This window comes from Protopterus annectens, chromosome 2.part2, assembly GCF_019279795.1.
Source record: "Protopterus annectens isolate FY-2018-M chromosome 2.part2, PAN1.0, whole genome shotgun sequence".
Lineage (NCBI taxonomy): Eukaryota > Metazoa > Chordata > Ceratodontiformes > Protopteridae > Protopterus > Protopterus annectens.
The window spans coordinates 439,136,710-439,163,118 of NC_056730.1; the positions used below are offsets into that span (position 1 = coordinate 439,136,710).

At 41.8% G+C, this 26,409-nt stretch overlaps 1 protein-coding gene across 1 annotated transcript in view; it reads left to right on the forward strand.

Annotated features, from left to right (window-relative positions):
- ANKRA2 (ankyrin repeat family A member 2) overlaps positions 1-26,409 on the forward strand; it is a 536,537-nt gene that overhangs the window by 227,242 nt on the left and 282,886 nt on the right. The window lies entirely within an intron of this gene.

Below are 26,409 nucleotides of genomic sequence, written 5' to 3' on the forward strand. Positions count from 1 at the left end.
GACTTGTCACAAGCAAGCATGGAAAGTGGATGCCTTATCCTTCAGCTGGTAAAACCTAACAGTATATGCCTTTCCTTCACTGCCTCTCCTCCCCAAGGTACTCCTAAAGGTCAGACAAGAGAAGCCAAAAATGATACTGATTGCCCCAGACTGGCCATGCCAGCACTGCTACCCAATCCTAAAGAGCTTGTCTCGGGGTACAGCCTGGACATTGCCTCAAATTTCTCACTTACTGACCCAACAAAACAATCCGATCCTGCACAGCCAACTCAGGACCTTAAATCTGGCAGCATGGCGGATAATGTAGCCATTCAGAACACTCCTCTCTCCAAAGCTGTGATGGATGTTATTTTGGAGGCCAGGAGGCCAAGTACCAGAAAATCTTACGCAGAAAAATGGAAAAGATTCTGTGCTTGGAACCAGGCACAAGGAAGTGACACATTTGTACCAAATATTCCTCCGATTTTTACAATACTTAACTGAGATGCTGGACAAAGGCCTAACCTTCTCAATTAAGATCCATGCCTCTGCCATTTCAGCCCATTACAATACGGAACCACCTATCTTTTCTCATCCTTTAATAAGGCAGTGTCTCAGAGGGGACAAACACATAAGACCTCCAAGGAGAGCACCAGTACCTGCATGGGACCTCAATTACATCATGGAAAAACTCACACTGCCTCCTTTTGAGCTAGCCTCAACAGCTGATATAAAATTCTTATCCTGGAAAACAGCTCTGCTCCTAGCAATAACCTCTGCAAGACGAGTCTCGTAGTTACAGGCAGTCATGGCTGTTGAACCTTTTATCATTTTCCATCCAGACAGGGTTTCTCTGAGGACAAACCCGACATTTATGCCTAAAGTGGTGTCCAGTGTGGCCCTTAACCAAACCATTCACTTACCTACCTTTTATCCAAACCCACAGAACAAGGGTAAGAGACTTTTGCATTCTTTGGACATACACAGACAGCTATGCTTCTACTTGGACAAAACTAAAGCTTTCAGAAACACTGAGCAACTTTGTGGCATATGCTGCAGGATCACAAGGAAAGGCTATCTCAAAACAGACTATTTCAAAATGGATAGGCCATTGCATTAGTTTCTGCTACACTCAACATGGCAAACCAGTGCCTAAGGGCATTAGGCCACATTCTACCAGAGCAGCAGCCACTTCAGCAGCCTTCCTCAGAGGAGTATCACCAAAGACATCTTAGAGGCTGCAACTTGAAGTTGAGTGCACACTTTTACAAAGCACTACTATTTACCTCTCTACTCTAAATCCAGAGCAGGCTTTGCCACTGCAGTCCTGCAGGGCCTCATAGCCCCTCCTAATCCTATTTAGCTCCAGCCTCCCATACTCAGCTTTGGGATTCAACCCAAGAGTAATGACTGCAACAGTGAAACACGATGAACATAGTGCAGTTGTGTACCTACCATAAATGTAGATGTTCGAGTGTATTCACTGTTGCAGTCCAGGTTACCCTCCGACCATCCCCCTTTCTTTTGCTGGGTCTCATCTGTACTTCTCTATTTTATACAACCTATGTGGTGTATTTGCTTGCAGAAGAAGGAAATGTTTACTTTAGTGCATGCATGTTTATCGGCATAATTTTGTTAGCCTACCCTTTTGGGGGCACCTGACATCTGGGGCAAGAAAAACTGAAGAAAATGGCGTCAGCTGCATTTTTTTATACCCCTGGCGTACTGACGTCAGGGAAGAGGCGACAGCAACCGATGTCGGGCCAGGACTTTTGAATTTAGGCCAACTGCGGGTAGCCTGCCAGCAGGATAACCCCAAGAGTAATGACTGCAACAGTGAATACACTCGAACGTCTATATTTATCGTAGGTACACAACTGTACTTTTTATGTACCAACGCTGAAGTTTGAACTGCTTTTTGCTGAACATCAACAGGATTCTTCCCAGCTAGTGTTTTCTGTTCACCTTTTGTGGTTGATTTTATTTAGAGTTTTCTTTAAATTTCTTTTTTTTTTTTTTTTTTTTGCTGGCATCCAAGCAGTGTACTCTATTAGCGAGTAACTGAAGTTTGTCAGCTGATCATCTCAGGGGCTTAGTTTCTTTTTTCACACTGGGAGGGCTGAAATTAATCTGTTGATTAGTGTGCAGCCATCTTGGAAGCCCTTGTTATGGGGCAATTATTACTAGTGAATTATTAGTTGTGGAGCTATTACTAGAAAATATTTGAGTATACTTCAGCATATGGTAGCTGATTAACCATATGAAAATGTAAACTGAGTTTAAAATTAGAATACAGTGAAGTACACTTTAGATAGGGGTTTTCTCATCTTTTCTTAATGGAAAGTGTAGTGAACAAGTATGTTAATGTAATGGGTTTTGAATGTAGTAATGCTTCCTTAATGTTGTGATGCTGTAAAATTTGGTGACATTAGTCACATTATTAGCAAGGTTATGTCAGTGTTTGCATTACATTTTGTATCACAAACGTAAAGAAAAGATCAGTTTTCTAAGAAAACTATGAAAAGGCCAATAGATCACTATTTTGAACAACAGTTTAAGGAAGTTAATTATGTGGCATGTTATGTCATTTAAATGAAGATGTGAAAATGTACGCCTCAGGTATCTGGTAATAGTATAAGACCTTACTGAAGAACTGTTGCTGATTTTCAGAAATGTACTGTTTGGAGCTTAGTGAGTATGTTGGCTGAATGCTTGGTTTTTTTTTTTTTTTTTTTTTTTAGTAGTCAGAAAGCTTTCTGACACATAACAGGGAAGTTTAATATTATGGAGTGACAGACTATAAGGAAATGTTGGCACAAGCAAGGCAACAGTAGGTAAATGGAATTGTAATTAGACTGCATTCTGCTGTGTAATATGTATGTTAAGTTCTATATAGTGATTTTAGTTCAGTGTTACTAATATCTGTAGTTCAAGCTTTAAAGAGTGCGGTATCTGTTGTTTTTGCTTTTTTCATCTGATTCATCCATTGGGTTATTTTATCTGACCTCTGCACTTTTTGTTTACCTCTTGATCCATTGAGATGCATGATTCAAGGGCTCTGATATTTTCCATTAACAATAAGTGCTATATGCAATTTTTAAGATAATTTTGCACCGTCTCTACCCTTATTACCTCTTCAGAGTTTTTCTTCTACTATGATGCATGCTTCCCCATTTAAAAAAAATAAAATAAAAAATATTCTATACCTTGCTTGTACAAAGATACAGGTTTTCCCTGTACCTTTGTGTTTAACTAGTTGTTGTTCAGCTAGTTTGAGGTGTTTTTTTTCCCTTTGCTGCTATTTCTTTGTGTTGTAGCTGAAAGTTTGTTGGCCTGTTACTGTACTGTTTGCTTGTTTAGGTTCATAGGTAGGTAACAGGCTATCGGCCCAAGGGCCTACGTAAGCCTAGCCAACAAGGTTCCCTGGCTTACGCCACCCAAGTAAGTTATTTTCCTGTGCCACTGTCTAGCAGAGACACAGAAGTGATCTCCGGGGTGTATTTCCTATTTTCCATCCACTCATCAAGATTTTTCTTGAAGAGTGCTAATGAAGAACTTTGCTTGACATAGATGGGTAGCCTGTTACAGAGTATGGCAAGTCTCTGGGACAGGAATCTATCCCTCCAGCATGTCCTGTTTATTGTGGTGACAAGGTTTAGGTCCCTAGAGCGTGTAGCTCAGAGGGATTGGGATTTCTTTAGGTGTAGCATGTCCAACAGCTCTGGATTTGACATAGCTTTATATGTTAGGCAGAGAGATCACCTCGGAGTAGGCGATTTGCTATGGAGTAAAGCTGGAGTTTTTTGAGGCGGTCAGTGTAGGGCATTTGTTTGAGGCCATTAATCTTCTTTGTGAGGTACTTCTGTGGCCTTTCCAGCTGCTGCAGATGTCTTGTGAGGTACATTCCAAAAGGGGCATTGTACTCTATAATGAGTCTGAGTGTCGAGGGGAACAATTACCTCTGTTTTCCTGGATGAGAACCCTTTTATGATGAGGTGTGCCATGTAGAAGGACTTCCTGACTACTGTGGCGATGTGGCTATCAAAGGAGAGACTACTGTCCACCTGGGTCCCAAGGTCTCTTATCACACATTTGGTGTTAAGTAGATTGTGGAAGTTCATGGGTACAGAGTTTTTACCAAAGGGGGATGACACTGCACTTTTTGGCATTGAGCTTGAGGCCATGGCTCTGACACCAGGCATCTGTCTCAGCAAGGCCCTTCTGTAGGATGTCCACATCATTTGGGGACTTGACTATGGCTCCTATTTTGCAGTCATCTGCGAACATAGTTAGCCAGAGGCCTTCTGTGTTAGCCTGTACTTCAGAGAAGTAGATACCAAACAGGAGAGGTCCCAGGACGGAACCCTGTGGTACTCCACTTGTCACTGCTTTTAGGTCAGATTTGGAGTCTGCAACTTTTACAGTGTGGGTTCTGTCAGTGAGCCAGTTGGCAACCCATCTTGTGACTTGGGGATTTATACCTAGTTTAGTGAGTTTAGCTATAATTCCAGAATGGGGGATGGTGTTGAAAGCCTTGGCAAGGTCAAGATAGGCTGTGTGAACCACCTTACACTCATCTACGGCTTTGGTGACTGCCTCAAAGAAGTCGATCAGGTTCAGGAGGCATGATCTGCCTTTCACAAACCTGAACTGGGTGGGATCCAGAGTTTGGAGGTTACCAATCCATGATGATACGTTCCATGGCCTTGCAGACCAGACTCGTCAGGCTAATAGGTCGATAGTTCCTAGGATCAGTAGTGGCTCCCCCTTTGTGGAGAGGGATAACTGTTGCTGTGCACCAATCAATTGGCACAAAGCCTGATGCGAGGCTATTGTTGCACATGGTGCTTAAGTGGGGAGCCAGTTCATTCTGAAGTTCATGTAAAACGCAGCCTGGGATGTTGTCCGGTCCCATGGATGCTGTGTTTTTGGCTTTAGAAAGTGCAGCTTTTACCTGCATAGTTGTGATTACAGGGACTCTGCATTCTTCCTGTATAGATATGGGCCCTTTAGGGGCTGGGGGGGTAAAGTTAGCACTGAACCTATCTGCCAGGATGTTGGCAATATCAGTTGGTTCTGTAATTTTCTGCCTTTGTGTTGTAACTCAGAGCAAGTCTGGGTGTTGCCATCAAGATTCTTGACATAGCTAATAGAATATTTTGTGGTTGTCCTTAGAATTAGTGGCGATTTTGTTTTCGTAGCTAGCTTTGGAGGATCTTATAAGGGATCTCAGCTTCTTACTGAGGCTGACCAGGGAGCTCCTCCACTCATGGGATTTTACTCTCTTTTGCAGCAGTTTCTTCCTTCTGTTGTTCCTTCTGTTATTTATGGCAGGGGACCACCAGATTGACTTCCTTTTTTTGGAGGATAGTGTCTTGGTTCTGTTTGGGATAGCACAATCCATGTCCTCGTGTAAGTGCTTATACAGTGCATTTGTGTAAGATTCAGCAGTTGTAACTATATTGTCCATCTGCATGGGTGTCATTAAGTTCACCACTTTGGCTTTGGAGAAATTTTTTACCTTGGTTTCCTTAATTGGGGGTGGAGGAGGGATGTGGATGTCAAGGGTGATTAGCTTATGGTCGGATCGGCCCAACGAGGAGTTGACTTCAGGTGTGGAACACCGGTCACTCATGTTGGTAATGACTAGGTCAAATTTATTGTTGCCCCTGGTGGGAGTGTGGATAAGTTGATCCAGGGCATTGGAGTTTATGAATTCCAGAAAGCGTTGCGCTAAGGAGTTGATACACGAGTAGTTTTCCCAGTTAATGGTGGGATAGTTGAAGTTGCCCATTATTAGTGTGTTTGGTTGAACCCTAATATTTTCCAGTACATCAAGAAAAGAGGAGTGGGAATCCTGGGGCATGGTGGGGGATCTGTAGCAAGCTACAGTTTGGATTGCAGTTTTGCCCAGAGTTAATTGCACTTGGATAACCTCGGATGCATTATGCTGAGCAACTAACCTGGAGGTGTGGATATCCTTAATGAATGTGGACACACTTCTGCCTTTGGTGTTTCGGTCCAGGTTACATGGCCGAAAAGTGTGGTATGAGTTATAGCCTGGTAGTGCAGGAATGCTCTCTGGAGCCTTGAACCAGTTCTCAGTCACTGCACAGATTTCGATGTTCTCCATTTTAAGGAGTGCCTCGAGTGAGTGCATTTTGAGATTTAGACTTCTAGGGTTGAGTAGCATTACCCTCAGTTTTTGCTTGCCTGTTCCTGTTAGTGGTGAATTTGTTATTTGAACCTTGCCTAAAAAGGTACTATAAGGGCAGCAAGAGCCTTAGCTAGTATCTGGAATCCCAAGGGCGACAGGTGCAGGCCATCTTTGGCAAAGCATCGTGGTCTATCGACCATGTCATCCCAAGCAGACTGATATGGATCCCCTTAGAATGACACCAGAAACTTGGCCAATTGTTGAAGTCAGTCATTTTGTCCTTGTGCTGCGGTATCATTGGGGGCGATTGCAGAATGCTACTCAAGGCTAGGGTCATACCTGCCTGGGCTACATGATCGGAGAGCTCTTTCATGTCTCTTTTCATTTAGTCCAGGGAGGTACGTTTCAGGTCATTCACACCAACATGGACAATGAGAGTCATATTTGTACTTGTTGTGGAGTGACCTGAGTGCATGGGTTATGTGCCAGTCTGGCACCCGACAGGCAGCTGACAGCAACCTTCTCCTTGTTTAGCCTTGTAAGTGGGACATCAGTGTGCCTGACTCTAGAGTCACCTATGACTAGTGTGTTGGGTACATTGTTTTGCCTTATTGTGTGTGGTTGAGTGGCACACTGAGTCTATGGGCTATGTGTCATTTGGGTTGTGTTGGATGGAGGTTGCTTGCGTTTCTGCTTTGGAGGTCTCTGTTGCTTAGACAGATTATTATTGAGAGCCTCCGCAAATGTTTTTGTGTTACTATGTGTGGATTTTGGTGGTGTAGATTTAGTGAAACTATGTGATGAGTGCGGTGTGGTGCAAATGTTTACCTTCTCCTCATGACTGTCAAGTTCAGTCTTGGTTGGAGGGAGCTTTACCTCCAATTTGGCTAGATAAGTGCATCTCAGGTTATAGTGTTGGGTGGTAGGAGGAGAGGGTTGTCTGTGTACACGTGGCAATTTCTACATTGCCTCAAGATGCCCAGATTCATAAGACAGGTGAGAACACTGGGAGCTGACCCTTGGACATGCCTGAATAAAAAACAATTTTCCTCTAGATAAGTGAGGAAAGTGAGTACAAGAGCTGTGTTTCTCTAAGCAAGTGAGAAAAGTAAGTACAAAAACTGTTTCCGTCTAGGTAATGAGGAAGATTGAGTGCTATAGTAATTAGTAGCTTATTTAGTGCTTACAAGATCTGAACAAGTGCTGAGCATGAATAAGCAAAGTTAAGTACTAAAACTAAGAATCTGTAGCTGCACTAGACAAGTTACAGGGCAGAAACAAGTGCAAATGCAGGCTTTCAAATCAGAAAGTTGAGAGAGATGGAAGAGATTGCCTAAATGACCAATAACTACAATTTCTGGGCCAGAACCACTCCTTATGTGGTAGACAGGTTACCTAGTGCTTACCACACCCACTGATAAGCTAGAAGGCTTCCTTCCAACACAGAAAGGCTTGGGGGGCTCAGAAGCTTACATACAGTCCTGGATACAGCAAGTCTGTATCTGGAACACTAGTTACAGGAAAGGTAGGAATTAATTAATTAATTAATTAATTTTTTTTTTTTCAGAAAAGCAGCAAAAACGGTAGTAAAAACAATTCATGTGCAGTGCAAGCTAGCACACTTGCGTATGTAGCAATATTAGACCAAACACCGTTTAAAAAATGCAATTAAATTAAAAAGGACTAAAGGCAAGTGCAGAAAGAGTTTATTAGGTAGAATGTGGTAGAGATGGGACTGGGGGAGTGTCCCAGATCAAATCTACAGTGGGGCGGGCAACTGCAAAAGCCACCAAATTTAAACTTTCAGCGGAGATCTAAGCAACAACTAACAGTACAAACTCTAAAACTAAAAAAATATACTCAGCTCTGTATATTTACAGATCAGTCTCTCAGAACAGGGAGACAACAGTTTCAACAGAGATCTAAGCAACAATTAAACTCTATAACCAAAAAATATACTCAGCTCTGTATATTTGCAGATAGTCTGGAAGGCAGTCTCTCAGAACACAGGTTCCAGCAATTAAATGCTGCTGTTACTAACAGGTCAAACTTTATGCAATCAGTATGTCGGACAAGGCAACTGGTTTTAAAAAATGCTGAGCCTGTGGCTGTAAGATTGTGCCACAGGATCTGCCTTCAGTCTGTCTTTACTACATAGGGGTCTGACACTTAGACTCTGACAATGAGGCATGTGCTTTTTTCGGTGCTACAGCACTTCAAAGATGTTGAGACCAGCTCATGGTAGAGGGCTCTTCCTGCAGAAGTGGGGAATTTGATGACTCCTGCTGCAAAGCTTTTCTCTGCTTCTGTAAAGAAAACGGAGAAATCAAAAGTTCCAAGGAGGAGAGAAAAAAGCCCAAAGAGTTAGGCAGATAAAAGGAAAAAGAACAGGAAAAGAAGTCCAAAAAGTCCAGGAAAAGGTCTCCAGATCCATCGGAGCTTTCCAGTCCTCCTCCAAAGACAGAGGTGTTTGTCTCGCACTCTGTATTTCTCACCAGAGCCGGTGAGTCTGATGCTTTATTCCCTATTCTTGCAAGAGAAGCATTCTTTTGAGCCACCTTCGGTGACTTCATCCTTCAGGACCTTTCATTTGTTTCGGAGTCTTTTGGAAGCTAATGTCAATAGGATGATACAGATGTTTGTTTGACACAGGTCACAGATTCAGTTGAGGGTCATCCTGGTGCCACTCTCTTTGATGGCTCTGGGTATGTATGGTCTATACCACCCTTCCACTGGTTTTCCCTATTCCAGTCCAACTGTTAGATGTGAAGCCCGTGGATCCGTGTCTGTCCTCTAGAGTACCTACATCGGAGCTGACAAGTGTTTTCAGTTTTGACCCCAACAGCCTGTTGACTCTGGGCTTGTTAGATCAGGATGAGTCTTGGAGCTAGGGCTGAGGCTTGAGGTTCAGGGTCAACTCTGAAGTTTTCTGAGCCATCTCTTCCCCTCCCTGCATCTCTGCTCAAAAGCTGAGTGCCATTGTTGGCTAAAGAGCCAGGCTGTTGTGGAGGGCACTCCATTCCCTTCCCCCTACATCTCGTCTGGATGCTCCCTCAACCCAGATTTCATCTTCAGCCTTCGAGAGGGTTCTCTCCAGGTCCAGAGAAAAGGTGTCTACCATATTCAGATCTATCTTGACCCCCTCCCCATTGATCCTTTTTCTATAACCACACCCATCCTAATCAACAGGGACAGTCAGCATCTGAGTTCTTGCCAGGTGAGCTACCCTGTCTGACTCTGAGCCTTCCCCATTAGCCTATACAGGAGAGATTCCTAGGAAGCATACTTGTAAGAGGAGACATCTGGACTCTTCAACAGAGTCAGTCACTGAATGCACAGATTTCAATGAGGGATAGGGTTCCCCATGATCCACTCTAGAAGACATTTCATTTCTACACCTTCTGGACTTGAAGCAAAAAGTGGGTTGGTCCTCCAAAATTCCCTGTCTTGAGTTCCCAGAAGCATTTGGGACTGGCTTTTCTACCTCCTAGGTGGATCAGCCTGCTGATGAACTAATAGACCTAGTTTCTTAATGGCCGTGGAAGGACCCTGATGTGGTGGAGCCAGTTCCATGAAAACCAGATACTATTTTAGTGGTCCCCAGGACTACGCAACTCTGGAGCAAGCATCCCCCAGTGGATGCTGTGTTTTTTGTGGCAGACGCAAAGTAGCTGTCTGAAGAGAACACATCTGTTCATCCACCTAATAGAGAATGTAGGGTGTTGGATACGTTTAGGAAATGGGATATATATGTCAATGACCTTTGCACTCTGAGCACTAAACTACCAAGCTCATATAACACATTTTCAGAAGGACTTTACAAAGGAGTTGTCAAAATCCCTCTCTGGTAACCCACCTACAAACATCCAGATGTCTGTGGAGCCTCAGTTGTTTACCCTTTAGTCAATGACTAATGTATTCTCATGTGTCTGCTTGCTACACAGCTTTTGGTACAGCAGGGGTGGCAGGCCCTGGCATTACTATTTGCCTGGTGTCTAGATGTGCCTGTGTGACTTTGCATAAAGATGCCCTTCATCAGTTCCCCCTTTGATCAAACCTGTTTGGACTGAAAGTGAAAAACTCTTTCCAGGAGCAAGCAGGAAGGCAAGACTTTGTCTGCATTTGGCATACACTTTTCTACCCCACAAAGGACCTTCTCCCAAAACCAGCAGGAGGGGGTAATGCTATGGTAAAGGAAAACAGAGTTTTGGCCAATTCGTTTCTACAGATAGACCCCCCCCCCCTTATTGGATGTCGCTCCAGAGGCATACCATGTAATCAAGGGTTTTGTGTTCCTTTCATGGAGAAATCCTACCATTGCTACTGAACGGTTGCCCAACTGCTATGCTATGGAGACAGTCAGAGGTGCTTATCCTTTAACCCTCAAGACTGATAGGCCATCATTCAAGATTTCTGGGTGCAGAAGATAATCAGCAGGAGCTACATTATTCCCTTTGTTTCTCCTCCTATGAAAAAGAAGAAAATTACTGATATACCACCTAGTCAGATGGAATTTGCAGCAGCAGAAGTAAGAAAGCTGCTAGAAAAAGAGTCATCCAGCAGGTCCCCCTCTCCCCAGACCAAATAGGATCAGGAATCTATTCAAGATTCTTTTTAGCATCAAAGAAAACAGGGGGACCTAAGGCTCATTCAGGTCATGAAAAAGACAAAATTCTACTCAGTCACAGTGCAGTCCATTCTGCCTCTTCTGAGAAAAGACAACTGGATCTGCTTCATAGATATCCAGGGCGTGTAGTATCATATCAAGATAGCAAAGCAGTCTGGGAGATTTGTATAGTTCCATCTGGGAGCCAGTTATTTTCAGTTCAGAGCATTACCCTTTGGCATCACTACAGCCCCAAATGTGTTCACCAAATTCATGGCGCTAACAGCTTTTCTCAGCCTGCAAGGGTTAAAGGTGTTCCCATATGTGAACAGTTGGCTTCTTACAGCATCAATCAAGGATCTGCTGGTCCACTGTAGGGACTTCTTGCTCCATAGTTGGGGATTACAGTCAGTCTTGCCAAGAGATGGCTAACACCAATGTAGAAGGTAATTTTTGTCCAGATGGTACCCAGTTAACTCTATCAAATAACTAAACTCCCACAGTCCAAAATATTGTCCCTGATTCAGGTAGCGTCAATAGTCCTTTACCACCCCTGTCCCCCTGCAAGAGTTGCTCTCTGGCTTCTGGGCTTGATGTCTGCTTTGTTCTCACTAGGTCTTCAGGAATGGTATTACAAAAGAATTCTACAGTAGACGCGGTCTGTTCAGTGGTCCTTGATGTTGCACTCCCTTCATATGCTGATACATCTGACGCAGATAAGAAGGATACACATTGGTTGGTGGTTAACCATGGGGTCGACTGTTCTGTTCACCATCCCCATTAACCTCTGTGACCACGGACGCTTCCCCTTCTTGGGGTTGGGGGAACTTTGAGGGGAAGACTGTTCAAGGTTCTTGGTCAGTGACAAAGGCCACTCTTCACAACAGTGTCTTGGAGATGAGGACAGTCCTAGTCTTGCAGGCCTTTCAGGACTCCATCCCTGAGGGTGTGATTCAGATGGACAACACGTCGGTAGTCTGGTATATCAACAAGCAGGGAAGAACCCATTCATATCCACTGTGTCAAGAAGTCATGAGAGTGTGGCAATGGATGATGTCTTCCTGTCACTTTCTAATTGCAGTGCACACCTGGGTATTTCAAATGTTTGGCAGACTGACTGAGCAGATCTGTTCCTCTGCCCTCATTCAGACAGTGGAGACTTAGATTTTCAGTCTTTAAGGCCAACCTTGGTGCGATCGATTTGCTTCATACCTAAACAACAAGTGCAGCAGTTACTTTGTCCCGATCCCGCCATAGGAACACACACTGAGGGATGCTTTAGTCCACAGTTGGCCCTCAGGCCTTCTTTATGTTTTGCCATCCATCCCTCTGTTAAAGTTTCTTCAGAATACCAGGAAGTGCAAGACCAAAATTACCTTCATTGCTGTCTTTTGGCCCTGGCAGTTTTCCCCATTTTCTCTGGCCTTGTCTAGCACAATTGCCTTAGGTGTTACACCCTGATTCAGACCGTCTGCATCACCTGTCCAGTCAGCTTCATTGTGACCTAAAAACATTGGAATTGACTGTACTGTTTCTCCAGTTTTAACAGTGGCAAGGGATGCTAGGCTGTCTGCCCCATTTATTCAAATGTTGTTTGTGCTTCTCACAAAAAATATCAGAAAGGTTTACCATGGCAAATGGGAAAGATTTACCGTCTGGGTTTGCTCCAGAGGTTTAGACCTTTTCTCAGCTCATCTTCCATCAACTATTAGGTATTGTTTCAGAAAGGATCCAGTTTCTTAATTATTTAAGTAGTTAGCGGTCATTTCCAATATTCATGTGGGGCAGAATCAGACTTCTATTACTTCTCTAAAGACGACCAAAGCCTTTTTGAAAGGGACCTTTCTTTTAAGGCCTGCAGTCAGGGATTCGGTTCCCCCTCGTGATATTACTGTCATGCTGCAAGCTTTGATAAAAGTTCCATTCAAGCCTGCATCTCCGGTAGATCTAAATTTTCTTTCTTAGTATATTCTGTTTTTTGGTAGGTGTCACATCAGAGAGCATATTGAAGCTGAAGGCCTTATCATGCAAACCCTTATATCTGGCTTTATGAAAGATGAGAGTATTTTTGAAAACAAATTCCTATTTCTTTCTAAAGGTGGCCTCTAAAGCAAACTTTAACCAGATGGTTAGTCTTCCTGTGTGTTTCACAAAGTTCTCGAATAAAGGGAAATGCACTTTACGCATGCTCAACATTTATTGTCAACTCAGCTTTTATTTCCACAGGACAAAGAATATTAGAAAGTCAGATCAGTTTTCCTTGCTCTTTCTAATGTTAAATTTGGTCGGGGTATCAAAGTTTTTCTATTCAGGTGGCTTTCTGACTGCTTAATGTTTGTGTGAAAAAAAAAAATGGAACAAAAGTTATATGTCACTCCAAAGGCTCATTCTGCCAGGGTGCTAGTTACTTCCTCTGCCTTTTTGGGTAGGGCCCCTATTGATGAGATTTGTGTTGCAGCAACTTGGTCTGCTGTCTATACCTTTGTGTCCCACTACAAGTTTGATGTACAGTCTAGATCCCGTACATTCTTTAGCTCCACCACTGTGAGGAATCTCCTTGAAAACGCCCAGGTTTTTGAATAGCTTGGAATTCTGTCCCTGTGGTTTAATCAAATGAAAACCCAACGTCTGATATGAAAGTTATGTACTTAACATACCACTAGATCTGCGTTGTCTTGTTTCATCCAGTTCAGCATCCCTCCGTCTGTCCCAAATCCTAAATTTTCTTTTCCTTATTCTTGTCCAGACATGTAGATCAGACCAGGGGCTTTGTTTCTTGGACAGCCTTTCTGTCTGTTTTTACCTTTGCACTATTTTGTCAGAGTGTTCATTTAAGCCTGCTTTTTGTTCCCTAGTACAGAATTCCGTTTCTAAGCAAACCAGCTCAACCTGAGGTATTCTGGGGACCAGACAGAATTATGGATAAGGGTAGGAGTCGAGTTCTGGATCCAAGCTCTTGAAAAATGAGTTTGGATCTGGTTGGATCTTATTAACCCAGTGGTTGAACTGGATAAAACATCACAGCCCTAGCTTTATGATAAGTACACAACTTTGTTTATATTGTCTCCATATTGTGACCAAATATGAAGCATAAAAATGGTTGCATAGGGTTAAACATTGTGTGGAAGGTTTGCTGATGACTGTTATGTTACTTTTTTGGATTTGTTAATGGATGTAGAGATTTTAATGGAGGAATTGTTTCCTGACAAGCTGAGGGTCTTCCTTTATCATTTTTAACATCTTTATTAAATTATTTAGCATGCATAAAATATACCAACTCATTACATTCCCAAAAGCACGTTCCCCAGTTAACTGTCTTCCCCATCACATGTCCAACATTCGCTAATTACCTGAGGAAAAATTCTATGCACTGTGCTTGGGGAATAGAATTAGCACTGCCAACACTTAAAAGAAAAATCCTAAACCTTCTGGACTTTGTTTTATACTTGGGAGCAGTACATATGTCCTCCCATTGTTCTCTTGGAAGTTGCTTTTCCAGTCTTTTTTCCCCAATCTTTTCACATATCTTCTGATCGATTATTATATTTATAATGCAATATTTTACATATCGTACAAATTATCCCTTTTTTCTAGATTAAATTAAAAACTCCACACTAGCAGATCTTTCATTTAGGACTCCGTTGTACCTTTTTCTTTGCCTGTGCTCTGATATCTATCAATGACAGAGAAAGCAGTGTTTAACATGCAGTCCAAACTTCTTCTTGTTCTCATACTATTCCGTTACCTTTCCCTTGCTAGTTCTTGCTCCCAGTACATTGGTTCCTTTGCCAGTTTTCTACTTTAAATTTCAGCCTCTTCTTGTGTATTTTTCAGTACTCCTACTTGTAGTCATCCCTACTAGAAAATCTCCTTAATCCATTTAATTGTTGGCTTTGTTCTAAGAACATTTTCTCCAACTTTATGAATTAAATATCCTGTGTGGTAGTTATTCTCATTAAGGATCTGCATTCAGAATCCCTCTCCTTATTTCTTGAACACCCCCCCCCCCGACCAGCTTCATTATCATCATCCCCTTTCCACTTAGAATTATAGCCTTCTGCTTGTGTTATGTATAGGAGCTTTAACTGTGTAGCTCTAAAATATCCATTCAGAGCATTTAATCTTAAATACATTGTTCTGTTGGGGTGATCAACTTATCCCACTTAATTCTTGCCCTCTTTCCCTCCCAGATAAATTACTTCAATTCTTTGTTGTCCACAATTTCTGTGGTTGATAAAACCATTCCTGACCTGTATATAAAAGGACTAAAACATTTTTACTGTTTGTGTCTTGCTATCCATATCCTTAAAGAAGAGCTTCCAGTTTCACAGTTTTGTGTTGTATTTTGTCTCTTCCCACATATTCTTAGCTGCCATAACAAAAGCCTTTTTAATCCATGCTCCTAAATACTTCAAGTATCCACTCACATTTATTGGTAGATAAACTGATGTACGGCTATAAGTTTTATCTTCATTGACTTAATTTTATATCAAGAAAACATTTGAAACTGTCTCAGAATGTTTCACAACACCAAGATGTCCTTTATCTGGATTTCAAGCGCAAAATATCATCTCAAATAAAGCCAACTTTTCTTGATTTACCATACCAGTTATATCCTTGAAATTCCGAGGCCCTTGTTTTCTTTGCCAACGACTGTAAGTATAAAGCAAATAACAAAAAGGAAAGAGGACACCCTGCCTGGTTCCTCTGTTCAAACACAGCTTATCAGAGAGGAACACTCCCACTTTAATTCTTGCTTCCGATTCTTTATATGTCCACCTAATTAACCTTATCTCTGTGGATCATCATTGTTCAGTTAATGTTCTCAAAAGTTTGCCTCCTCTCCATAAAACCACATTGATCCATATCTGTCAATTTCAGCAACATTTGCCATTCATTTAGCTAGCATAGACGTAAACACTTCATAGTCCTGGTTTAAAATTGAAATAGGTCTGTATGAAGTTGGGTCTGAGAGGTCTTAGTAAAACAACCACCACAGCTTTCTTTCAAGATGCTAGTGCTTCCTTTCCTTTTAAAATGCTATTAAAAATGAATCTTCCAGATTGTTATCACCTTCTTTCCTCCTAACCTCTAAATTTCCCCAAGAGTACCATCTGTTGCTGAAGGCTTCCCTGCAGATTGATTTGTACGTCATTTTTTTCTTATCTCCTTGTCTTAACTATTAGTTATTGACCCTCATCTTCTTCTAATTTGGCATAATTAAGTCTGTGGTTTTCACATTTGTCTGCTTTATACAGTTTTTCATATTGTCTGCTTTATACAGTTTTTCATAAAATTTCCAAAATGTCTCTCTTACCCCTCTAGGATCTCTGGTTATTACTCTTGTCATAGGCTCCCTAAGTTTGGCGGCAGCCCTTTCTACTTATTTTGCTAAAAGGTTTTGCACTCTGGAGTTATCAGTTGTTTAACAGCAATAGTTCTAAACTTGCGTATATTATCCAAATGCTCCCTTATTTCCTGTTTAGCATTCTGCAGTTGCTCCTCTTTCTGTAAGATTCCCCTTATTCTGCAGTACTGTAACCTTTGTCATACCCTCTAAGTAATTCGTATTACTTCTTAACCATATCTCTTTCTCTTTTATTTCTACCTTATTTTTAAAATCCATTTTGTTTTATCCAACCTACTAGCTGTCCATTCTGAAAAAGAATATATTCCCTAATAACACTTGAATAATTTCCAAAACCCATTCCTTAAACTGCTGTCTTTTTGGCAGATGGGTGGGAAAGAACCAGTGGGTTTTCCATTATCTTTATCATCACTGTACAACTGGAAATTGCTTAGCTGTGTTGGGCATGTCACACTTTATGAAGACTGATTATGTAGAGAAAGTGCAGATATGTGCTGTGAAATGAGTCTGCCTGTTGTGCATATAATAATAAGGTATCGTTTTGGTTGAAGCAGAGATATGCTGCAGATTAGTATAGATGTGCTAAGTAGGTAAAACCTTATTTCGTAGGAAGTCATAGTATTTATGAAGGCTCCCTATTACGCTGTTGCAAATGCAGGTTGTTGAATGCGTCTTTATCTATCTGAAAAGCGCGAAAAGGCAAAATAGCGAAGCGGCTTTTCAGCGAATTCTTTCCCTGGGAAAGAATTCGTTTGGCTGCTTTTGCCACTTTGCCTTTTTGGCACTGTAGTGCAATCACGGAGTTGGTATACTTACGTAGGGGGGGGGGGCGTGGGAGCCACAGCCCCCCACATTACGTAATGTTTTACAGTTTTTTCTTTCTTTCTTTTTTTTTTTCTGGAACAGAGATTTTTTTGCCCTTGGAAAAAAATCACTGTTCTGAGGTTTCAATGTTGTAAGCTTTCACTTACATGGGGTAGATTTATGCGTCATTCGCTCTTCTTAGCATGCAGTATCATAATATAGACCCTTTATGAACTGGTTGCTGTGCAGTAGTTGAGCTGTTGTTCACAAGACTAAGTTGTGAATGGATACTGGAAGAAATTTAATGGAGTTAGACACCCATGTACCTAGTTTTGAGTGTAAAGGGTAAGTAGGTGGGGAATGTTATACATTGAGAAAGTAAGAGGACCGACTGGATAAGGTTTAGATGGAGTTTTCAAAACTGTGTTGCCGTAGAGCAATGTAATGGGCATGGATGTCTGTTTGCTGATGGAAGACTTTATTGGAGAGACCGTTTAGGAAACACTACATTCTAAATAAAGATGCCTAATTATAGTGGTAGTGGGAAAGGTTATAAAAGGTATTCTGTCAGTAATAATTTTATTGGGAATATAATGATAGTGATGGTTAAAGATGCTGAGACTTCAGATGGCTGTAATGGGATTCAGTTAAATTACATGTGTCATGTTGACCCAAGTTAAGAGTACAGACGTTACATCTTTACATTATGTATGTTTGTTGTATGATTTTGATTCTCACCCTGGTACATTATGTATGTGTGTTATATGATTTTGATTCTCACCCTGGTAGTACAGATGTATATAGTTGTAGTGAAAATGAGTTGCACCACAGTGACAAGATGAAAGCAGCTGTAAATATGATGTATGGAAAATGGTATTATGCCTCATTAAGAAAATGTAAATAATTCTAAATGTTTGTTTTAGTGCCAGCATTGAAGATGTTTTGTTAAAAAAAGTTTGATACAGCTGTAAGTTAGGGCTGTAGCTTGTGATCTTTGGTTGGAAGAATGATAAATATGTAGTCACCAGAAAAGAAGGCATATAGAAGAATGTTTAAAAAATGTAACCGTGTTTATTGATATTTGTCTGTCTGCTGGGTGGAGGATTTTAGTACACATCTAAAAAATAGAGGCAAAAAAAAGGAGGACATGGACACAAATGAAAAGGTGTTATCAAGAGGATCAGTTTGCAAGTGACTGAAGATAAGAAACAGGCTTATAAAAGAGTGGACATTTGAAAATTACAGATTTAATGCATTCTTTGGAGATGTAAAGCATGCAGAGTAACGATATTATTATGTGTTTGAGACATGGATGCCAAAAAGATTAACCTCGAGTGAAGCTCGAGAGGTGAATCTTGGCATCCATGTTGAGATCAGATAAAAACTGGATCCAGTGTTGTCAGTTTCATCCAATTCAACCTTTGGATTATTAGATCCAAGATCTATGCTTTTCAGAAGCTTGGATCCAGGGCTGTCACTCCTCCCTTTACCCATAACTCCCTGAGTTACCCAGATTACCTCAGATCTTGTTTTCCGCTTGATCTAGAAGGGTGTACTTCTCAAGGGCTTTGACAGTGAAAGAAAAGTAGTTGTTTTCTTGGGATAATAGCATTAGTTTTCTTACTGCCAAGTACTTCTTTGTACCTTTTCTTTTCACATTTATCCCCCACCCTGTGCAAAAAAAAAAGTTTATAAAGTAGCTTATGTATCGAAAGATCTTCTCTAGTTTAGGGTGCTGCTTCCTTTTCTTATAACCTTTCCATAGCTTTACTAGTTTAGAGATCTTGTTTATCATTTGGCTCTACCAACCTCAGGAATATCCTTCCTCGATTCCACCCAGGTGTTGCAGTAGCTTGGGAATCTGTCCCAAAGGTTGAATTGGACAAAAACAAACAGGGTTTATTTTATTTCTATATTTTACATTTGTTAACCAGGTAGTGTCCGAATGGGCAAGTAGCCCATTTTCAGCAGAGACCCAGGGAGAAAAGCTCCATAACAATAGTATTTTTATACTATTAAAGGTTAAAAAATTTTATAAAGATTGTCAAAGCATATACAAAACGTTTTAACAGTTGCCTACAGTCACAGTTTACAAAAAAGAGAATGTAAACAGAAAACATTACATTTCCTAAGCCTTACTACAGACAGTAATATGAAACTCATTGGATACATAACTAAAATAAATAAAATATATATTTGCTTACCATAACGCTAGATCTGTGTTGTCTTGTTTTTTTTTCCAGTTCACCATCCCTCCCTCAATCCCCCCAGCCAAAATTGACTCCTTTAGTTTCCTGTCAAATGGTTGGACCTAACCAGGGCCCTTTTTTCTGGACACCCTGAGGCTTGCTGTTCAACATGATTTCACCATTATTTCCCACTATGTAGATATGGCCTGTATAGGGTTTGTGGGGTGTTCCCTTATGACTACAAGCAGGCAGACTCTTTCTAAGATATTCTAGAGAACTCTGTGAGTTATGGGTAAGGGGAGGAGTTAGAGCTGTGGATCCAAGCTTCTGAAAAGCGCAGATGTTAGATCTGGTCAAATCCGATATCTCAAATTTTGCACCAGATGAAACGTGAGAAAATATTGATGTAGAGTAATGTTAAGTGCATAACATTCATTAATGATCAGTGAGACACAATCATAACTGTGTAGTGCATGGAGTTTATCTAATTCATAGATTACTAGTTACAAAATAATATTAAAAACAGAATTAAGTGTTTTACCAGCTCTGAAGGCTAGTAAAGCACTAAGCAAGTGCTGTTCCATAGACAGCAAATCAGTATTATGAGGAAAAAGACAAGGACTATTTTTAAATTCTTTAACTAAATTACTTGCAGACTCGCTTCTGTAAACTTCCATGCAGAAAATGAAAAGATGAACTTAGTACTTCAGGGACAGATGAAAGTGAAGCAATGTCCCTCCTGTAAGACATAACTGTAGCAGTGCTTTTGGGTGTGTCTAACAATTTTTACACATGTCTGGAAACATTGTTAAGGTCAGATCTTGTGCTAGAGGGAGCACATAACAGATTTAGTTCTTCTCTGATTTTTGGAATGCAATTGGGGCACTGCATGCACTACAAGGTTCATAGGGAGATAGTAGGCGATTGGCCATAGGGCCTATACAAGCCTAGCCAAAAAGGTACCCTGGCTTTTGCCACCCAAGAAAATTTATTTTTCTGTGCCCCTGTCGAGCAGAGACACAGAGGTGATCCCCGGGGTGAATTTCCTATTTCCCATCCAGTCATCAAGAATTTTCTTGAAGAGTGCTAATGACAAGCTTTGTTTGATATAGATAGGTAGTTTGTTCCAGAGTATGGGAAGTCTCTGGGACAGGAATCTATCCCTCCAGCATGTTCTGTTTATTTTGGTGACGAGGTTTAGGTCCCTAGAGCGTGTAGCTCGGAGGGATTGGGATTTCTTTAAGTGGAACATGTCCAGCAGCTCTGGGTTTGACATAGCTTTGTATGTTAGCAGAGATTGCGTCTGAGTAGGCGATATGCGACAGAGTAAAGCTGGAGTTTTTTTTTAGATGGCTTGTGTAGGGCATCTGTTGGAGGCTGGTAATCCTCTGTGTGAGGTATTTCTGCGGCCTTTCCAGTTGTTGTAGATGTCTTGTGAGGTACATGCCAAAAGGAGCATTGTACTCTATAATGGGTTTAATTAGTGACGTGTAGAGGGGAACAATGACCTCCTTTTTTTTTTTTTTTTTTTTTTTTTTTTTCCTGGATGAGAAACCTTTTGTGATGAGGTGTGCCATGTAGAAGGATTTCCTGACTACTGTGGCGATGTGATTATCAAAGGAGAGACTGCTGTCTACCTGTGTCCCAAGGTCTGTTATCACACTTTCAGTGCTAAGTAGACTACCACCTATGTGGTAGCTCATGGGTACACAGTTTTTACTAAAGGAGATGGCAGTGCACTTTTTGGCATTGAGCTTGAGGCCATGGCTTTGACACCAGGCATCTGTCTCAGTGCGGCCCTTTTGTAGGATGTCCAGATCGTTAGGAGTTTCAGTTATGGCTCCTAGTTTGCAGTCATCTGTGAACTTCGTTAGCCAAAGACCTTCTGTGTTGGCCTGTATTTCAGAGAAATAGATACCAAACCGGAGAGGACCCAGGACTAAATCCTATGGTACTCCACTTGTCACTGGTCTGAAGTTGGATTTGGAGTCTGCTACTTTCACAGTGTGGGTTCTGTCAGTGAGCCAGTTGGCAACCCATCTTGTGACATAGGGGTTTATACCTAGTTTAGTGAGTTTATCTGTAATTCCAGAGTGGGGGATGGTATCAAAAGCCTTGGCGAGATCTAGCTAGGCTGTGTGAACCACCTTACCCTCATCTACGGCTTTGGTGACTGAAGCAATCAGGTTTAGGAGACATGATTTACCTTTTACAAACCCTTACTGGGTGGGTCCAGATTTTGGAGATTACCAGTGTTTTTGTTTATAAGTTCATGATGATATGTTCCATGGCCTTGCAGACCAGGCTCGTTAGGCTAATGGGGTAGTAGTTCCCAGGGTCTGTGGTGGCTTCCCCTTTGTGGAGTGGGATAACAGTCGCTGTGCACCATTCAGTGGGCACAAAGCCTGAGGTGAGGCTATGATTGAACATGGTGCTTAGGTGGGGTGCCAGTTAATTCTGTAGTTCACGCAGTCTGGGATGTTGTCAGGTCCCATGGATGCTGTGTTCTTGGCTTTGGAGAGTGTGGTTTTTCACCTGTGCAGCCGTGATTAAAGGAACTTTGCATTCTTCAAATATAGAGATAGGCCCTTTAGGGGGTGAGAGAGGGATAAAGTTAGCACCGAACCTATCTGCCAGGATGTTGGCAATGTCAGTTGGTTCTGTATATTTAGTGCCATTGTTCTGTAACTCAGAGCAGATCTGAGTATTGCCATTGAGATTCTTGACATAGCTGTAGAATGCTTTGTGGTTGTCTTTAGAATTGGTGGCGATTTTGTTTTCATAACTAGCTTTGGAGGATTTTATGAGGGATTTCAGCTTCTTACTGAGGCTGACGAGGGAGTTCTTCCAGTCAAGGGATTTTACTCTTTTTTGCAACAGTTTCTTCCTTCTGTTGTAGAGTTTGTTTATGGCAGGGGACCACCAGTTACACTTAGACTAACACACTGTCATTAACAAAAACCCACTTTGAAGAATATAACTGGCCAACCATTTCCAAATTGTGTGCAATGTTACATTTTCAAAAATGTAGCGATTGTGGAAATATATTCCAAACATGTATATTGTTCCCTATTAGCAAACACACATTGAAATTGCTCCTGTCGTTTTATCAGTTTACATTTTTTAGGTGAAGCAGGACATCCAGCAATCATTCAAACCTGCATTTCATCCACTATGTTTTGCTCACGAGCTGCAGTAGACAGTATAACATACAGATCTGTCACATACCGTCCGACCAAACACTTAAACTGCCTGTGCCACACTTCAACACTGTTTTGAGTTCTTGGTAAGAACATATCATGTAGTACGGATACGTTCCAGAATGAAGTGAGGAACAATGGAAGAAACCGTACACAACTAACAGAATGGGTTGTAAACATTCTAGTTTTGCCAAAAAAAATACCACTCTGCAAAATATTTTATCAAATCCTTGCCTTCCACTGGAAACTCCTCCTTTAGTACGTTGAATGTTGGTATGACCTCTCTCTCTCCCAAAAACGCTAGTGTAGCCAGCATCTTAACACATAATTGGAACCTCATATTCCCATTATATAGAGAGGTTAAGCCCAACGCTTGTACCATCCTCCACAAGTTTTGTCCAAAAAGAAAGAAGCAACCTTTGCTGACATTTCAAAGTCGCATAAAATATATTTGTATTGAATACCTTGCCCAGTGTTATCCAACAACTTAAATACACAGTGCCACATATAATTATAACAACGCAAAGACTTCTTTGACATCAAACAATACATCAACAGAACACACTTTGTGAATGCACCATACTTAACAAGACTGCGAATTGTATATAACTGCCTACACATGATACCCATTGTAATTTATGTACCGTCCATTAGCCAAATCACTGCCTTACTAAGGTCAGACAGATTTTCAGCAGTTGTTAATGCCACCACTGTTTTTTCCTCACTTGCATCAGCTACTCTTTTCATAATGAACTGTCCAACTTTGTTTGGAAAATCACTGATATTACTATTGCTAAGAGTTACTGATGGACAGTTGTTTCTTAGAGATGGATGAGTACGGACTCTCCATACTTGCTGCAGTATTGCCTTTCTGCTAGGCAAAGATGCAGCAAACTCATTCGCAGAAGAAGCAATCGCATCATCTATCACTATGCACCAAGTGTCCCTAGTCAAGGCTGCTTTTTGCTTTAACTTACTACAGACACTATACCTCGCCACCTCAGCAGGGTCACCAGAATGGTTATGTTGTACTGACTTTACTAGTTCTTCACCATCTGTTGCACACGCTGTGACAGCTTTACCCTTGCAGTTCAAGGAATGTTTAAACTTACATACCCAATAATTTTTAAATTTAGACTTCTTGTTGAGGTGGTATATGTATCCTTCGATGTCAAGTACATCCTTTTGTTTCTGAGACTTTTCTGTGGTATAGACACAGCCTGGACTTCCTGGTGTGTTACTCGGCATGTACACCATGATGTTCGTGTTACACTGCTGCAGTCATTACACTTGGGTTATCCTGCCGTCAGGCGGTTCCCCAGTCGGCCTGAGTTCCAAAGTCTTGGTCCGGCGTCGGTTGCTGTCGCCTCCTCCCTGATGTCAGTGCGACAGGGGTATATAAGATGCAGCCGACGCCATTTTCTTCAGTTTTTCTTGCCGCGCGGTGTCTGAAGCAAAAGCAGTTCGCAAGTGCTGGTCGGCCGTCTCCTGAGATTTTCATTCCGAATCCAGAACCGAAGTCTTCTACAAAGCTAAGTACCCCGTTGGGGAAACTTTTTCTTGCCTCAGACCGATGCGAGTAAAAGTTAATAACTGTATTTCTTGTGGGAAGCAAATACCTCATAAGGATTTCCATTCCTATTGTATCCCATGCCTAGGCCCTGACCATGACGTCACTGGTTGTCGGTTTTGTGCTAGGTTTAACAAGCGCACTATTAAACGTCGGTTTGACTTTGCCCGGCATTATTTTGGTAGAAAATTCAATTATACCATGCCGTCGGAACTTCCGACGACTGGAATACACAAAAAGCGCAAAGACAAGGATAGGCATCCAAGGGCCAAAACTGACGACAAAGCCTCTTCTAGGCCAGTCACCGGTTCTCCGGTTTTCAGCGAGGTGCCTTCGCAGCCCCTGACGACTGCTTCTGTAGAACCACGACTCCCACGTGGAGATGGCTGGGCCTTCGGACGCACAAGCTCTTCAGCCTACCGAGACTAACCTTTCAAAGGGATCCGGAGTAGCTGAGCAACCCACAGCTACAGAGGATGTCTTCAGACCTACTCAGTTAAGCATTAAACTCTCAGCTAAGTCTAAGCCTCCTTTAAAGTCAAAGAAACAAATACAGAATTCTCCAGGACAGGCCTCCATGCCTAAGAAACAAATGCTCAAAATGGCCGAAGACCTAATTACTCTGATCAGGGTGTCCCATCCCCCTCCTGATAAAAGGCCTAGACAGGATGCAGACTATGACTCATCCGACCAGGTGTCCATCTCTTCTGATTCATCTTCAGACCTAGGACACTCTTTACCCCCTTATGAGGATTCTGATGCTGAGGAATCAATTCCATCAGCCTCACCGCCTGAGGACTACTCCTTTGGGGAAACCGTACATACCATGAGGGAGCATTTCCACTGGGAAGGCCAGGATTACTCAGAATCCAAGAAAAGGCTCAGAGACTTTCTTTTATTACCTCAACACAGACCTCTTGCTATTCCGCCAGTGTTAGATATTGTGGATGATGTGTATACTGAATCCAGCTTAAATCCTGATTCCTTACCTCCAGCCCCTGTTAAACCTGACAGATACTATGGAGTCCCTGACTCACATAAATTTCTGTATAAAAGCCCTGTAGCTGACCCTGAAACTATTTCTCAGGGACCCAAAGGAGTTAAGGCCTCATTAGCCAAGAATCCAGTTCCCTCTGACAGTTTCAAGAGCATTAGACAGATGGGGAAAGAAAGTATATACGTCTGCAACTTTAGCAATGAGAGCCTTAAATTGCCAGTTTCACATGCTAAAATATCAGCAATTTTTACTGTTTCAGTTAAAACAAAAAATGCTTCCAGAACCAGATCCTCCTAATTTTAAAGAAATGCAGGATTTATTGCATGCAACTGAACAAGTGGGAAAGCATACTTTGCAATGTGGTTTTGATTCTCTAGAGGCCTCCTGCAGAGCAGCAGTTACAGGCACTGTCATTAGAAGACATGCCTGGTTAAAAGAACATACGTTACCAGATCATGTTAAAGCAAAATTATTGGATGCACCTTTGCAGCAGGATGTGTTATTTGGAGTTAAGGCAGAAGAGGTATTAAAGAAAATGGAGGATAAGGCAAAATCTATGCAAACGGTGAAGGATTTCTTACAGGTTCAGCCTCCTAGATTTAGCAGAAACTGGCCAACTAAGAATTGGTCCTTTCCAATTAGACAGACCTCAAAGGGGAAGATACAGACGTCCAAGAGGTAGAGGTCAAACACAAGGTCCTTACAGGCCTCGACAATGGGTTGCATCAGGCCAGAAAGAAGGGGAAGACAGGCCCCAACCATATGAAAAGCAGCTCCAATGACTTCCCATTACAGCTGCCAAACAAATCCTTCTTGGCAGCCCCCTTGGGAGGAAAACTGGCACTCTTCTACCACAATTGGCAAATGATCACCAAAGACAAATGGGTTCTCAACATTATATTTCAAGGTTACAGGTTCCACTTTCACACTCTGCCAAGGTTAAAAGGAATGCCAAATCTGCCACCAAATCTATGGGCAAAGGCTCAAAAACAAATTACAGCACTCATGGATATGAGAGCTATTCAAAAGGTACCATCACAGGAGCAAGGACAAGGATTTTACTCAAGACTCTTTCTGGTACCCAGAAAGGACAAAGCCTGGAGGCCCATTCTGGATCTTTCATCTCTAAACACTTACCTGGATGTTCTGAAATTCAAAATGTTGACATTACAGCAGCTTCTTCCCATGCTGGGCAAGAAAGCTTGGCTCGTGACTTTGACATCAAAGAGGCATATCTGCATGTCCGTATCAGGCAAAACTGCAGAAGATACCTCGGATTCGTAGCTGGTCCAATGCACTACCAATTCTCTGCACTGCCCTTTGGCTTATCTACTGCGCCCAGGGTCTTCACAAAGTGCCTGGCACCAGTGATTGCATTTTGCAGACAGAAAGGAATTCAAATTTATCCGTACCTGGACGACTGCCTGATTCAAGCAGAGAGCAAGGACATTCGTCTAAAACATCTGGCGTTTGTAAAAAAGTTATTAAGTTGCCTGGGGTACACAGTAAACGAAAATAAATCAAAACTAGTGCCCTCAC